Source organism: Schistocerca cancellata, chromosome 6 (genome assembly GCF_023864275.1).
Source record: "Schistocerca cancellata isolate TAMUIC-IGC-003103 chromosome 6, iqSchCanc2.1, whole genome shotgun sequence".
NCBI lineage: Eukaryota > Metazoa > Arthropoda > Insecta > Orthoptera > Acrididae > Schistocerca > Schistocerca cancellata.
The window spans coordinates 395749997-395764008 of NC_064631.1; positions in this window are offsets into that span (position 1 = coordinate 395749997).

Below are 14012 nucleotides of genomic sequence, written 5' to 3' on the forward strand. Positions count from 1 at the left end.
CAGTGAGACGTCTGAATGTCTGTGGAGGAATGGCAGCCGATTCTTCTTCTTCAAGAGCCAAAATTAGAAGTAGCAGTGTTTAACGGTGAGGCCTGCAGCATAGTTGACATTCCAGCTCATGCGGAAGGTTTTCCATTGCCTTCAGGTTGATACTCTGGACAGGCCAGTCCATTTCAGGATAGATATTGTCCATAAACCATTGACTCATTGATGCTGCTTTCTGACAGGGAATGGCGTGCATTGAGTGAAGGCTTTCACGACCGGATGACGTAGCTGGTGGTAAACCTTCCGGTTGTGAGGTCGTGGTTCAAGAAACTCTTCTATTCCTGACGTTCCGTCCAGCACTGAGCTGGACATCCTGTCAGAGGTCAGACGTCCGACCGGTCAGTCAGCAAGACTCAGCGGACGAGCGCCTCTGAGGATGTCCAGCGCAGTCCTGGACGAAACGTCAGGAACAGAGGAGTTTCTTGGACCACGACGTCACTTCGCGAAAGGTTTGCCAGCAACAGCGTGAATTGCCGCTGGTGATATAATCATCGTCTCCGAGCTGTTTCTCTACAGTACGCAGTACAGAATGCTGTAAAACGTGTTCGTATCCTTCCGCATTTAACATTACCTTGAGCACAGTAAGGGGACCAGACACTAACCACGAAAAACACTCACATAATGTAGCATTACTTATTGTGTACTTCACTACTGGCACTACAATCCAAACACTTCCGTTAGACTGCCACAGAGTATAGCGTGATACGAGGCCCCTTTTTTAAGTAAGTACCGTTTTGAAATTAAAAAAAGACGTGCTAAGATATTTCAATAATTTTATTTTTACATGAAAGCCTGTACCTTAATCTACTTTTCTACATAATTTCCGTCAATATTGAGGCACTTGTCATAACGTTGTACCAGTTTTTGAAAACCCTCCTCATAGAAGTCTGCCGCCTGACTTGTTAACCACTACATCACCACTGTTTTGACTTCGTCATCGTCTTGAAGACGCTGACCACCCAGGTGTTTCTTCAAGTGCAGGAACAGATGGTAGTCACTGGGCGCTAGATCGTGGCTGTACGGAGGATGATCTAGAGTTTCCCATCGAAAAGATGTGATGAGATCTTTGGTCTCATTCGCCACATGCGGACGGGCATTGTCGTGCAGCAAAATGATGCCCTTGCTCAACTTGCCACGTCTTTTGTTCTGAATTGAACGGCGCAGATTGTGCAGTGTCTTACAATAAGTCATCCCGCAAGGAGGAAATGGTAAAGCGGTTGTTTTCTCTCACCTTATTGTCCACTTCCTGCACCAAACTTTCATTAAGTACCGAAGAACGCCCACTCCATCGTTCATCATGCACATTTGGGCGGCCATCTTTAAATGCTCTCACCCACTTTCTTACAATTCCATCACTCATAATGTTTTCCCCGCAAACTGCACAGATCTCATGATGAATATCGATCGCTTTTAGGCCTTTAGCACTAATAAATCTTATATAACAGCCCGTACCTCACAGTCGGTGGAACTCACGATTATCGGAGGCATCTTAAACACTCAGTACACAAAGTAAACAAGGAAGAATCAGACTGTAATGGCGTAAATGCGCAGACAACAGATGTAGGTACCCAGTGCGAATGCGCAGAACGCCGACCGCAGCGCTGCGGCCGCGGTGTGGCAAAACGGTACATACTTAAAAAACACGCCTTGTATGTCACTCCAAATCAGGCGTTCCAGTCATCCATTGTTTGGTGGCGTCGCTCTTTACAAGATCTCAAGTTTTGCTTAACATTTATTACATGAGGAACTGCTCGACTATCATATCTCAGTCCTTTCAGCTCCCTACCTGCAGTTATTGTGCTAGCTGGACTGCTGGTAGCAATTTGGAGCTGACGAGTGATTCCTTCCACTGATCTCGTTTGATTTTTACAACCACCTTCCGCAATCTTTGACGGTCCCCGTCCGTCAGTAGGTGAGGTATGCCCAGTCTTAGTTCAGCTGTAGTCGTTCCTCAGCGTTTCCACTTCAGAACAGTCGACTTGAGCAGAGAAGGTCTGAAATGTTCCACGTGACATCCAATGGCTGGTCCACGATCGAAGTCACTGACTCTCTTGACCGACCCATTCTGATGCTACTGCTTCCCTGTTGACAAAACAACACTCCCCATCTTCTTCTATACTGACAAGCCCGCCTCTCGTCGTTTCTAATGATCAAGTCTCCATTACATTGGGGTGTCTGGATACTTTTGGTAAAATAGTGTAATTCGAACCTCTGAAGAAAACATATGATGATACTGGATAGACGGAGAAGATAAATGGTTCCGCATGCTCCTGTTATGTCTGATTACAAGTCGAAGAACTACAGGAATATTACTCAGTCGAGCTATCGCTGCTTAAACATCATTTGCATTCAACAATGTGTTGATCCGCGTTAGAATAAATTACGCGCATCAGAAAACGGAGCGGAAGCTCGTTAGGGTGTGAACGACACAGGCTCTTTCGCTCGACGACGAACTAATGTGAATAATAACTACTATTATTGCGTCAGACTTGCGAGCGCGCGGTAGGTCCTGAGGTAATCGACAGGACAGGAACTAATTGGAGCTAGCCAGCCGTGAACGCGGCCCAGCCGCAGATGCCGCTGGGAGAAACGAGATGCAGCAGTAATCACGAGGCTCAGGACACGCAAGGTGCGTCAAGAGCTGAATGCTAATCACTGGCTATAAATCTGGTGCAGGAACGGGTTTACCGGCGAGACACTTGTAGCACGCTGCTATCGTTACAACCACAGAGGAATTCATAAAGGATAGCCGTATGCAAATACTGCAGCGGTTGTTTCACTTATCAATTCTCGTCATTCCAGGGGAAGCAAATTTAACAGTGATTTCCCAGGACATTACCCTCATTATCTCCTCTCAGTACGATGTGTAGAGTGTTTCTACGTCTACATCTACATGGATACTCGGCAAATCACACTTAAGTACTTGGCAGAGGGTTCATCGATACCACCTTCACATTAATTCTCTATTATTCCAATCTCAAATAAGCTCGCGGAAAAAACGAACGCCCATATGTTTCCGTACGAGCTCTGATTTCCCTTATTTTTTTATGATGCTCGTTTCTCCCTATGTAGGTCGGCGTTAACAAAATATTTTCGCATTCGGAGCAGAAAGTTAGTGGTTGACATTTCGTGAGAAGATTCCGTCGCAACTAAAAGCGGCTTTGCTTTCATGATGGACACCCCAAATCCTGTATCATGTCTCTATTTCTCGATAAGACAAAACGTGCTCCTCTTCTTTGTACTTTCTCGATGTACTTCGTCAGTTCTAAATTGTAAGGATCCCACTCCACGCAGCAGTACTCCAAAAGAGGACGCTCGCGTGCACTGTAGGCAGTCTCTTTACTAGATATGTTGGATCTCCTAAGTGTTGAGCCAGTAAAATGCAGTCTTTGTTTGCCTTTCCTACATAATTTTCTATGTGTTCTTTCCCATTTAAGATGTTCATAATTGTAATTCTTAGGTGTTTAGTTGAATTTACGACCTTTAGATTAGACTGATTTATCGTTAACTGAAGTTTAACGGATCCCTTTTAGCGCTCATGTGGATGACATCACACTTTTTACAATTTAGGGTCTGTTTCCGATTTTTGCACCCTATAGATATCTTTCCCACGTCGTTTGGAAATTTATTCTGATTTTTTTATGACTGCACTAGACGATAAACGAGACCATCATCTGCAAACAACGTAAGACGGCTGCTCAGGTTGCCTCCTAAATCATTTATATAGATAAGGAATAGCAAAGGGTCTATAACGCTACCTTGGGGAACACCAGAAATCACTTCTGGTTTACTCGATGACTTTCCGTAAATTACTACGAACTGTGGTTACTCTGACATAAAATCAAGAATCCAGTCACCTAACTGAAACGATACTCCATAAGCACGCAATTTCACTACAAGCCGCTTGTGAAGTACAGTGTCAAAAGCATCCTAGAAATATAGAAATACAAAATAAATTTGAAATCCTCTGTCAATAGTACTCAACATTTCGTGTGAGTAAAGAGCTAGTTGTTTTTCACAAGAAGGATGTTTTCTAAATCCGTGTTGACTGTGTGTCAATAGACCGTTCACTTTGACGTAATTCATAATGTTCGAACACAATATATGTTCCAAAACCCTGCTGCACGTCGACGTTAATGATATGGACCTGCAATTTAGTGGATTACTCCTACTGCCTTTCTTGAATATTGGTGTAACTTGTGCAAGGCAAATTAGTCCTTAAGACTTTGGAACTAGGGGAATGCCTACGTAATTATGTAGGGGATCTTTATTTTCACCCTTTTTCACCATAATCACATTTACTTTCTTCTACATATTTGCTATTGTTTCCAGCAATAAACACGCGTCATAGAATTGGCACAAATACAAACTTATGTGTGTATGAACGGCTTGTAGAACTTCAGCAGGGATTCCACCAGGATCAACCTATTAGGTATTACTTTTCAGGTTCAGGATCTCTTTCCTCACCTCTTCTGAAAATATAAAAGTCATCCCACCTCCACAGTAAGTATTCCCAATTTTGTTCCGCAGTTCTTTGTGTTTATCAAATTCGTCCAACACAATTGTAATTAATAATCAACTAAATACAATTTAAATGTTTAAAGGGTAAGTTGTACGCGTTTTCCGGCCGGGGTGGCCGAGCGGTTCTAGGCGCTACAGTCTCGAACCGCGCGACCGCTACGGTCGCAGGTTCGAATCCTGCCCCGGGCATGGATGTATGTGATGTCCTTAGGTTAGTTAGGTTTAAGTAGTTATAAGTTCTAGGGACTGATGACCTCAGATGTTAAGTCCCATAGTGCTCAGAGCCATTTGAACCATTTTTGTACGCGTTTCCCACATCAATTCAGGGGACTGATTTCTTGCTTCCGAGTCATTCAAGTGCACAATCACACGTTGGCATTCCTCTACCTACCATAACACAGTTAAATGTTTTTCTGCACCCTATCCCATACGTAATGCATATATCAATGTCCTGATTCTTTCTGAGCTGTATTTTTCAAAACTTTATTATTCAATGTATAATTTATAGGCCACTGATTGCAACAATGTAAATAGTCAATGTAGAAAATTTCATTTAAGGAAATATCAAAAATTTTCAGCTCCTGATAGCATTGTACACTTTAAAATTCAACCCGTTAATAATTTTTTTGTTTTCGTTTTATGGGTTGACATACCTTTTTTGACAACTCCATTTCTCTCTTTTAAAGAACCTGTTGCTTTTTCTGAAAACTGGGTAATTCAAAAGTTATCCTAATTCAAAATTATTGTCGTTACTAGAAATTCAGAATTTTCTAATCTTAAAATGTAATATTTTTGGAAATCTGTTGTCTTAACATTGTAGTCCTAATTTTGCTGATCAAAAAAATATATTATTTTTCCTGGAATAACATGTTAATTTATTAAATATTTCAATTAGCAAGTGTGACTTTTCAGAAAAAACCGTGGTGGGCTTTGTAAATCCCAGTGACCGCGCAGGTGTCAGTGATTTAAAATTTTAGAGCCTTTCGTTTATACCTTTTTGAGGATACTTGACCAGTTCTTAATCAGAACAGAATCCCTCCCTATTACGTATAAGTATTGTCTACTTTTTTGTGCTAGCTATTACTGATAATTTGATTACTTTCTGATTTGACATTTTGTAATTACTGTCACATGTTTGTCTTTGAACAGGCGTTGCGCACATGTCCATTGCCAGTCTACACCCAGCCATTTTCATGTAAAGTTCCGTGTCAGTCTGCATTATTTCAAGTGAATCTGTTCTAATCATCAGTCAGTCTGTGTTTAATGTTAAGTCCTGAAAAGATACGTGTCGACACTTTACCCCACGATATGGTTCAATGATGTGCGTAAAGATGAAAAGTTCTAGGGTTTCCAGCCAGATGATAGCCGTATCTTAACACTGCGACCTGGCTAGAGAGATTTTCACAAGCAGTACGTGCCAGTCTACATTCACAAGATTTGTATACAGACACTTGTATCGAATGGTTATTGTGAGTAAAGAAAGTATTATTTCCATTTGTTAAATTTTGTTAGACTTTTTCAAGTCTAAGGAAGCTTATGAATCTGGTGAGTGAAAAGTATGAAGAATAATACACAGCTGACCATTGTCGCCATAGAAGTGATAATAAATAGAGACCACCTGACAAAAAAACTGAAGCACCTAGAAACATTGTTGGATATCAATGTAAATTCGTGCGTGTACATACATCGACGGGTATGTAAATGATTAAGAGTTCCAGTTTTCTCTGACGAGTAGAACAGCCCCAAGAGTTCATCACTTCTGTTCGTGTTTAGTGCTGTTACCCGGCCTGGCAGAGCATATAAGAGCTGTGAACAGCCACACGCGTTGTGTGATCACTGTAAAGGACTTGGAGATACTCGTGTGAGACAGCACCATCAGCACCGATTGAAAGGGGCCTCATTGTGGGTCTCCATTTGGCCGGTTGGTTTAACCATGTAATATCCAAAGTTGTGGAGCACTTGGATGTGACAGTGAGCCGATGTTGGACTGCAAGGGAAGGTGAGGGCAGGCATGCTCGTCATCAAGGTCCCGGTCGACCACGGCTGACCAACACAAGAAAGGATCGCCTTATTGTTCACGAAACACAGCGTAAACCCTTCATTTCTGCACCCGCCATCCGAGAAGAAGCAATCGACAGCCTGCCACATTCTGTGTCACCCAGCACCATTGGTTAGAGGCTAGAGCAGCAGACAGAGAATTACCGTCCCATGCCGCCAACACTACAACACAAACGGTTGCGTTTGGAGTGGTGCCGTGGCGGGGAATCGTGGATTGTTGTTGAATGATGTCACATAGTGTTCAACAGTGAGTCGCGGTTCGGCACTACTCCTGATGACCATCGTCGGAGAGTCTCGTTGCGACCTGAGATGAGGTCCGATTCCCCTAATGTTTTCAAGAGTTACAGCGGTGGTATTTCTGACGTCACGCTGTGAGGAGCCATCAGATGTAGCTAACGGCGCCGGCTGGGAGTGACTGAGGGAACTCTGGCGGCACAACGGTCGTCACGGAAATCCTGCGTCTTCATGTGCTCCCTCTCATGTGACGGTGTCGTGGTGCCTTTTTTCAACTGGGCACTGCTCGTACACAAATGACATGTGGCCCTGTGAACTTTGTTTGATGTTGAGGTGCTCCATGGCCAGCAAGATCCCGAGATCAGACACACATAGAATACATGTAGGACCAGCTCGGGCGTCAGCTCCATCCCAGTTCTATCCTTGATACCCCCTGTGGTATCAAGGACCAGTTACAACACTTCGGGGATCAGGTTGCTTCAGGAAAAGATACAACGACCTTGTGACACCATTCCCAGTTGAACCAGTCATTCTGACAAGTGGCTTCATGATGCCAGTTCCTTATAAATATCATTGAAATAACGTCGCATACTCTATCAACTTGTGAAGTTTCATTTCGTTTCTTCCTCCCCTTCTGGGTGCTTGAACTTTTTTGTCAGTCAGCTCTTCGCAATCAAGGTATGAATTTCGAGAAGGAGACTACCGAGTAACACGTCTACATCTACATCTACTTGACTACTCTGCAAATGGTAATTAAGTGCCTTGCAGACCCTTCAGCGAACCACCTTCAGTCTACTGCTCTGCCGTTCCACTCCTCAACACATAAATCTTTCTGTGTGAGCTCTTGATTTCTCTTATTTTATTATGATGATGATGATTTCTCTCTATGCATGTGGGCGCCAACAAAATATTTTCAGACTCTGAGGAGAAAGTTAGTGATTTAAATTTCATGAGAATGTCCTGCCGTAGCGAAAAATCCTTTTGTTTGAATGTCTGCCACTCCAGTTCGTGTATCATATCTGTGGCATTCTCTCTTATTTAGTGATAATACAAAACGAGCTGCCCTTCATTTAACTTTTTCGATGTCCTCCGTCAATCCTATCTGATGCGGATCCCACATCGCACAGCAGTACTCCAGAAGAGGGAGGACAAGCGTAGTGTAAGCATTCTCTTTAGCACACCAGGTACATTTTCTCAGTGTACTGCCAAAATATCTCAGTCTTTGGTTTGCTTTCCCCAGATCATTGTCCATTTGATCGTTCCAATTTCAGTTATTTGTAACTGTACTCCCTAAGTATTTGGTTGAACTTACAGCCATTAGATTTGTGTGACTTATGGTGTAACTGGAATTTAGCGGATTCTTTTTGGTAGTCATGTGGATGACTTCACACTTTTCATTATTTAGAGTCAATTGACACTTTTCGCACCATACAGATATATTATCTAAATTATTTTGCAAGTCGTTTTGATCATCTGATGACTTCACATGTCGGTACATGACAGCATCGTCTGCAAACAGTCTAAGATGGCTGCTCAGACTAAATCGTGTATGTACATCAGAAACAACAAAGGGCCTAACACTTCGTTGGGAACGGGAGATACTTCTTCTGTTTTACTCGATGACTTCCGGTCAGTTATTACGAACTGTGACCTTTTTGACAGGAAATCACGAATCCAATCAGACAACTGAGACGATACTCCATAGGCACGCAATTTAATTAGAAGTCACTTGAGACGCAAGGTGTCAAAAGCATTCTGGAAACGTAAAAATATGGAATCAATTGATGCCCCTGTCGATAGCACTCATTACTTCGTGAGAATAGAGGGCTGGTTGTGTTTCACAAGATCGATGTTTTCTGAATCCGTGTCGGCTATTGTCAAAAAATCGTTTTCTTCGGGGTGATTCATAATGTTCGAAAACAATATACGTTCCCAAGTCCTTATGCAAATGACAATGATACCGGTCTGTAACTCAACGGATTACTCTTATTTCCTTTTCTTGGTTACTCGTGTGACTTGTGCAATTTTTCGGTCTTTGAATATGGATCTGTCTACGAGCGAGCAGTTGTATGCGATTGCTAAGTATGGAGCTGTTGTATCAGCATAGTCTGAAAGGAACATGACCGGAGCTGTGCCTTTGTTAAGTGTTCAAGCTGCTTCGCTGCACCGAGGGTATCTGCTTCTAACTTACTCTTGTTGGCAGTTGCTCTTGATTCGAATTCTGGGATATTTACTTCGTCTTCTTTTGAGAAGGAATTTCGGAAAAGTTGGTAATTCTGCTATAGTGGCACATACCAAGAACATCACCACTGAAATAGCGCAGTGAAGGTATTGACTGCGTTTTGCCACTGGCATACTTTACATACGACCAGAATCTCTTTGGCGAAATTAGAATTATATTAATATCTTCGGCTGTCAACGCGCGTTGATATATATCAACGGGGACAGGTGAAAATGTGTGCCCCGACCGGGACTCGAACCCGGGGTCTCCTGCTTACATTGCAGACGCTCTGTCCATCTGAGCCACCGAGGACACAGAGGATAGCGCGACTGCAGGGACTATCTCGTGCATGCCTCGCGCGAGACGCACATTCTCACCTTGTATGTCCAGACACTACATTCATAATGTCTCACCCAAACACACTCATTACTCGTGGAAGACATTCATACCAATTCCCGTAAGAACAGACACCATATCCATATAAGTATATAGTTCTAGCTAAACCGGCCATGACCTTCTTCTTCTGTGCGGATGCACACATATTCCCCGAACTCTTACGCGACATGGTAAGAATGACTTCCACGAGTAATGAGTGTGTTTGGGTGGGACACTACGAATGTAGTGTGTGGACATACAAGGTGAGAATGTGGATCTCGGGGGAGGCGTGCGCGAGATAGTCCCTGCAGTCGCGCTATCCTCTGTGCCCTCAGTGGCTCAGATGGATAGAGCGTCTGCCACGTAAGCAGGAGATCCTGGGTTCTAGTCGCGGTCGGGGCACAAATTTTCAACTGTCGCCGTTGATATATATCAAGGCGTGTTAACAGCCGAAGGCATTAATATAATCGTCAACGGTGCCTGTTCTTTCGGACATGTCCGAAAGAACAGGCACCATATCCATATAAGTATATAGAATCTCTTTGGGTTTTCTGACAGAGTTTCTTTGTGGAAAGTATTAAAAGCATCTCGTATTGAAGTTCGCTATAAATTTCGAACTTCTGTAAAACCTCCAGAGTTTTGGGGATTTTGCTTAAACATACAGGTCTAATGAGTAATCGCACGGAGTTAGATGGGGATGCGTTACAAACTGAGCTCTACAATGCGCCAGTTTTAAAAAAAGCCCATCCGACCCATTACGGTGAAGAATGCAATTGGCACAGAAAAAAGTAAATAAACCGTCAAATTCAAGGCCAGAGGAACCATTCAGCTGAACGAGAGTGGTCTTTCGGAAACAGTTGGCAGTCACGAGATCCACGATAGGTAAGTTTTTCAAGTCATTATCGACTCTCAGCTTCCCTCGGGGACAGTGTCATCATAGAGGCAGATGGACAGAAAGATATTGGCCTCTGGGGGACGCGGCATTCGCGCGTTACTTCACCGCGCTGGCTCTGCGACTATCGGAGCCGGCCGGAAGGAGGCGGCCGCGGAGCTCTTCAATTATGGAGGCGTCCGGCGCGCATGCGAGCGCTCCATTAATCACGCCCTGCCGAGGAGCGCCGCCGCCGCCGCCGCCGACGACGACGCCTGGCGTCGCGTCGCGCGAGATGCGGCTCCACTTTATTGCCCGCCCTACACGGCTATCGGACCACCACCGCGGTTCATTTGTTTCAAACCACTCAGCCGTTTTAAGGAAGAGGTCTCACCACTACTTCAGGCAGAGGGCAGCTGGTCGCAGACAAAAAGCTACGTACCATACTTCCGAACCACTGTTGTCCTCTCCTTCTTTCAAGGAGTAGGTGATTAGTCTTTCCCTGTCGCAGAGGGAGTTTATGCTAATATTTCCTTAGCCTTCCGAGGCTTCTTTAAACATTCGGGCTATATACACTACTAGCCATTAAAATTGCTACACCAAGAAGAAATCCAGATGATAAACGGGTATTCATTGGACAAATACATTATACTAGAACTGACATGTGATTACATTTTCACGCAATCTGGGTGCATAGATCCTGAGAAATCAGTACCCAGAACTACCACCTCTGGCCGTAATAACGGCCTTGATACGCCTGGGCATTGAGTCAAACAGAGCTTGGATGGCGTGTACAGCTACAGCTGCCCATGCAGCTTCAACACGATACCACAGTTCATCAAGAGTAGTGACTGGCGTATTATGACGAGCCAGTTGCTCGGCCACCATTGACTAAACGTTTTCATTTGGTGACATATCTGGAGAATGTGCAGGCCAAAGCAGCAGTCGAACATTTTCTGTATCCAGAAAGGCCCGTACAGGACCTGCAACATGAGGTCGTGCATTATTCTGCTGAAATGTAGGGTTTCGCAGGGATCGAATGAAGGGTAGAGCCACGGGTCGTAACACATCTGAAACGTAACGTCCACTGTTCAAAGTGCCGTCAATGGTAACAAGAGGTGACCGAGACGTGTAACCAATGGCACCCCATACCATCACGCCGGGTGATTCGCCAGTATGGCTATGACGAATACACGCTTCCAATGTGTCGCCAAATACGGATGCGAGCATCATGATGCTGTAAACAGAAACTGGATTCATCCGAAAAAATGACGTTTTGCCATTCGTGCTCCCAGGTTCGTCGTTGAGTACAGCATCGCAGGCTTTCCTGTCTGTGATGCAGCGTCAAGGGTAACCGCAGCCATGGTCTCCGAACTGATAGTCCATGCTGCTGCAAACGTCGTAGAAATGTTCGTGCAGATGGTTGTTGTCTTACAAACGTCCCCATCTGTTGATTCAGGGATCTAGACGTGGCTGCACGATCCGTTACAGCCATGCGGATAAGATGCCTGTCATCTCGACTGCTGGTGATACGAGGCCGTCGGGATCCAGCACGGCGTTCCGTATTACCCTCCTGAACCCATCGATTCCATATTCTGCTAACAGTCATTGGATCTCGACCAACGCGAGCAGCAATGTCGCGATACGATAAACCGCAATCGGGATAGGCTACAATCCGACCTTTATCAAAGTCGGAAACGTGATGGTACGCATTTCTCCTCCTTACACGAGGCATCACAACAACGTTTCACCAGGAAACGCCGGTCAACTGCTGTTTGTGTATGAGAAATCGGTTGGAAACTTTCCTCATGTCAGCACGTTGCAGGTGTCGCCACCGGCGCCAACCTTGTGTGAATGCTCTGAAAAGCTAATCATTTGCGTATCACAGCATCTTCTTCCTGGCGGTTGAATTTCGCGTCTGTAGCACGTCATCTTCGTGGTGTAGCAATTTTAATGGCAAGTAGTGTATCTGTATTAGAATTCTTTTGGTATTTTTCCTTCTTGCATTCTGTTCTCGTTTCACAGTCACCTTTCTTGCTTATTTTATATTGTCCGCGGCTCGTGGTCTAGCGGTTAGGGTCACTGTCTCTGGATCGTGGCGCCCCGCGTTCGATTCCCGAATGAGTCGGATATTTGCGACGCTCCGAGACGGGGAATTTGTGTTGTCCTGATCTTTTCATTTCGTCTTTGCGCAATCCGCCCAAGTCGCGTCGTATAGAACGACCTGCACCGTGCACCAGAACAACCCCTTACGGGGTCTCCCAGCCAATAATGCCCTCCATTCATTTCGATTCATTTTAAACATGTTCAATTGTCTGTGCATATCGTCATTTTTAGATCTGTGTAGAGCCTTACAGCCTCACATGTGAGACTGGAATCTCATTTCTGATCCTTGTATCTTACCAAGATGTTTAGCACTCGTCATCCATATCTTCATCCATGTCTATAAGCCGTAAAGTACGACTGGAAAAACCGTCACTTATAAAGTCCCTCCAGGAGGTCCCCATGTGCATTCACCCTGCTATCAAAATGGGTATCGGAGACTTTTCTTTGGGGGGGGGGGGGGTAAACGAAGGCTGGGGCGAGGAATCCCCCTGCCTTCCCGTCCTGGGACCACAGAGGATGGAAGGACTCCACTCTGTCTGCAGTACATCGGTGTTACAGATTGGAGTCCAGCATAACAGTGACAAATTTAGGACTGAAAGAGCAGACAGACAGTGAGATTTCATGTCGCGTATCAGCAGCCAATGTGGTAGTGTTCACAGCTCTCAGCTGGGAAAAAGAACAACGAATATCAGTTAATACATATCCAGTCCCATTAACGTGTACACGACCTGTGTTCTACATAACCACTCACATAGGCGGCACGTGTCAGTGCTATCAGTGGGGAAGGGGGTGGGCTACTTACAGCGTATCAGTGGTACACGAAAAACAGTGCAGTCAAATGGCTCTGAGCACTATGGGACTCAACTTCTAAGGCCATCAGTCCCCTAGAACTTAGAAGTACTTAAACCTAACTAACCTAAGGACAGCACATGCATCCATGCCCGAGGCAGGATTCGAACCTGCGACCGTAGCGGTCGCGCGGTTCCAGACTGTAGCGCCTAGAACCGGTCGGCCACACCGGCCGCCTAACAGTGCAGTCATTATCGAAATGTAGAAACGGAGTGATTTATCGGATGTCAAGAAAGAGCATGATCACAGGCTTTCGTGATATGGGTGCAAACATTTACGAAGCAGCTAAGTTTGCCAACTGTTCAAGTGCCGTTGTCGTTAAAGTGGAAAAATGGTTCTATCTAAAACTGGCGACGGGGTAACTTTGGTGGATCACGGGCCATACGAGGTGCATTCAAGTTCTAAGGCCTCCGATTTTTTTTCTCCGGACTGGAAAGACATAGAAACATGCGCATTGTTTTGAAATGAGGCCGCGTTCATTGTCAGTACGTCCCAGAGATGGCAGCACCGTACGGCAGATGGAATTTTACCGGCAGCGGCGAGAATGAGAACTGTTTCAAATACTTAAAATGGCGACGTTTTCCTTACTTGAAAGCGTGCAATCATTCGTTTTCTGAATTTGCGTGGTGTGAAACCAACTGAAATTCATCGACAGTTGAAGGAGACATGTGGTGATGGAGTTATGGATGTGTCGAAAGTGCGTTCGTGGGTGCGACAGTTTAATGAAGGCAG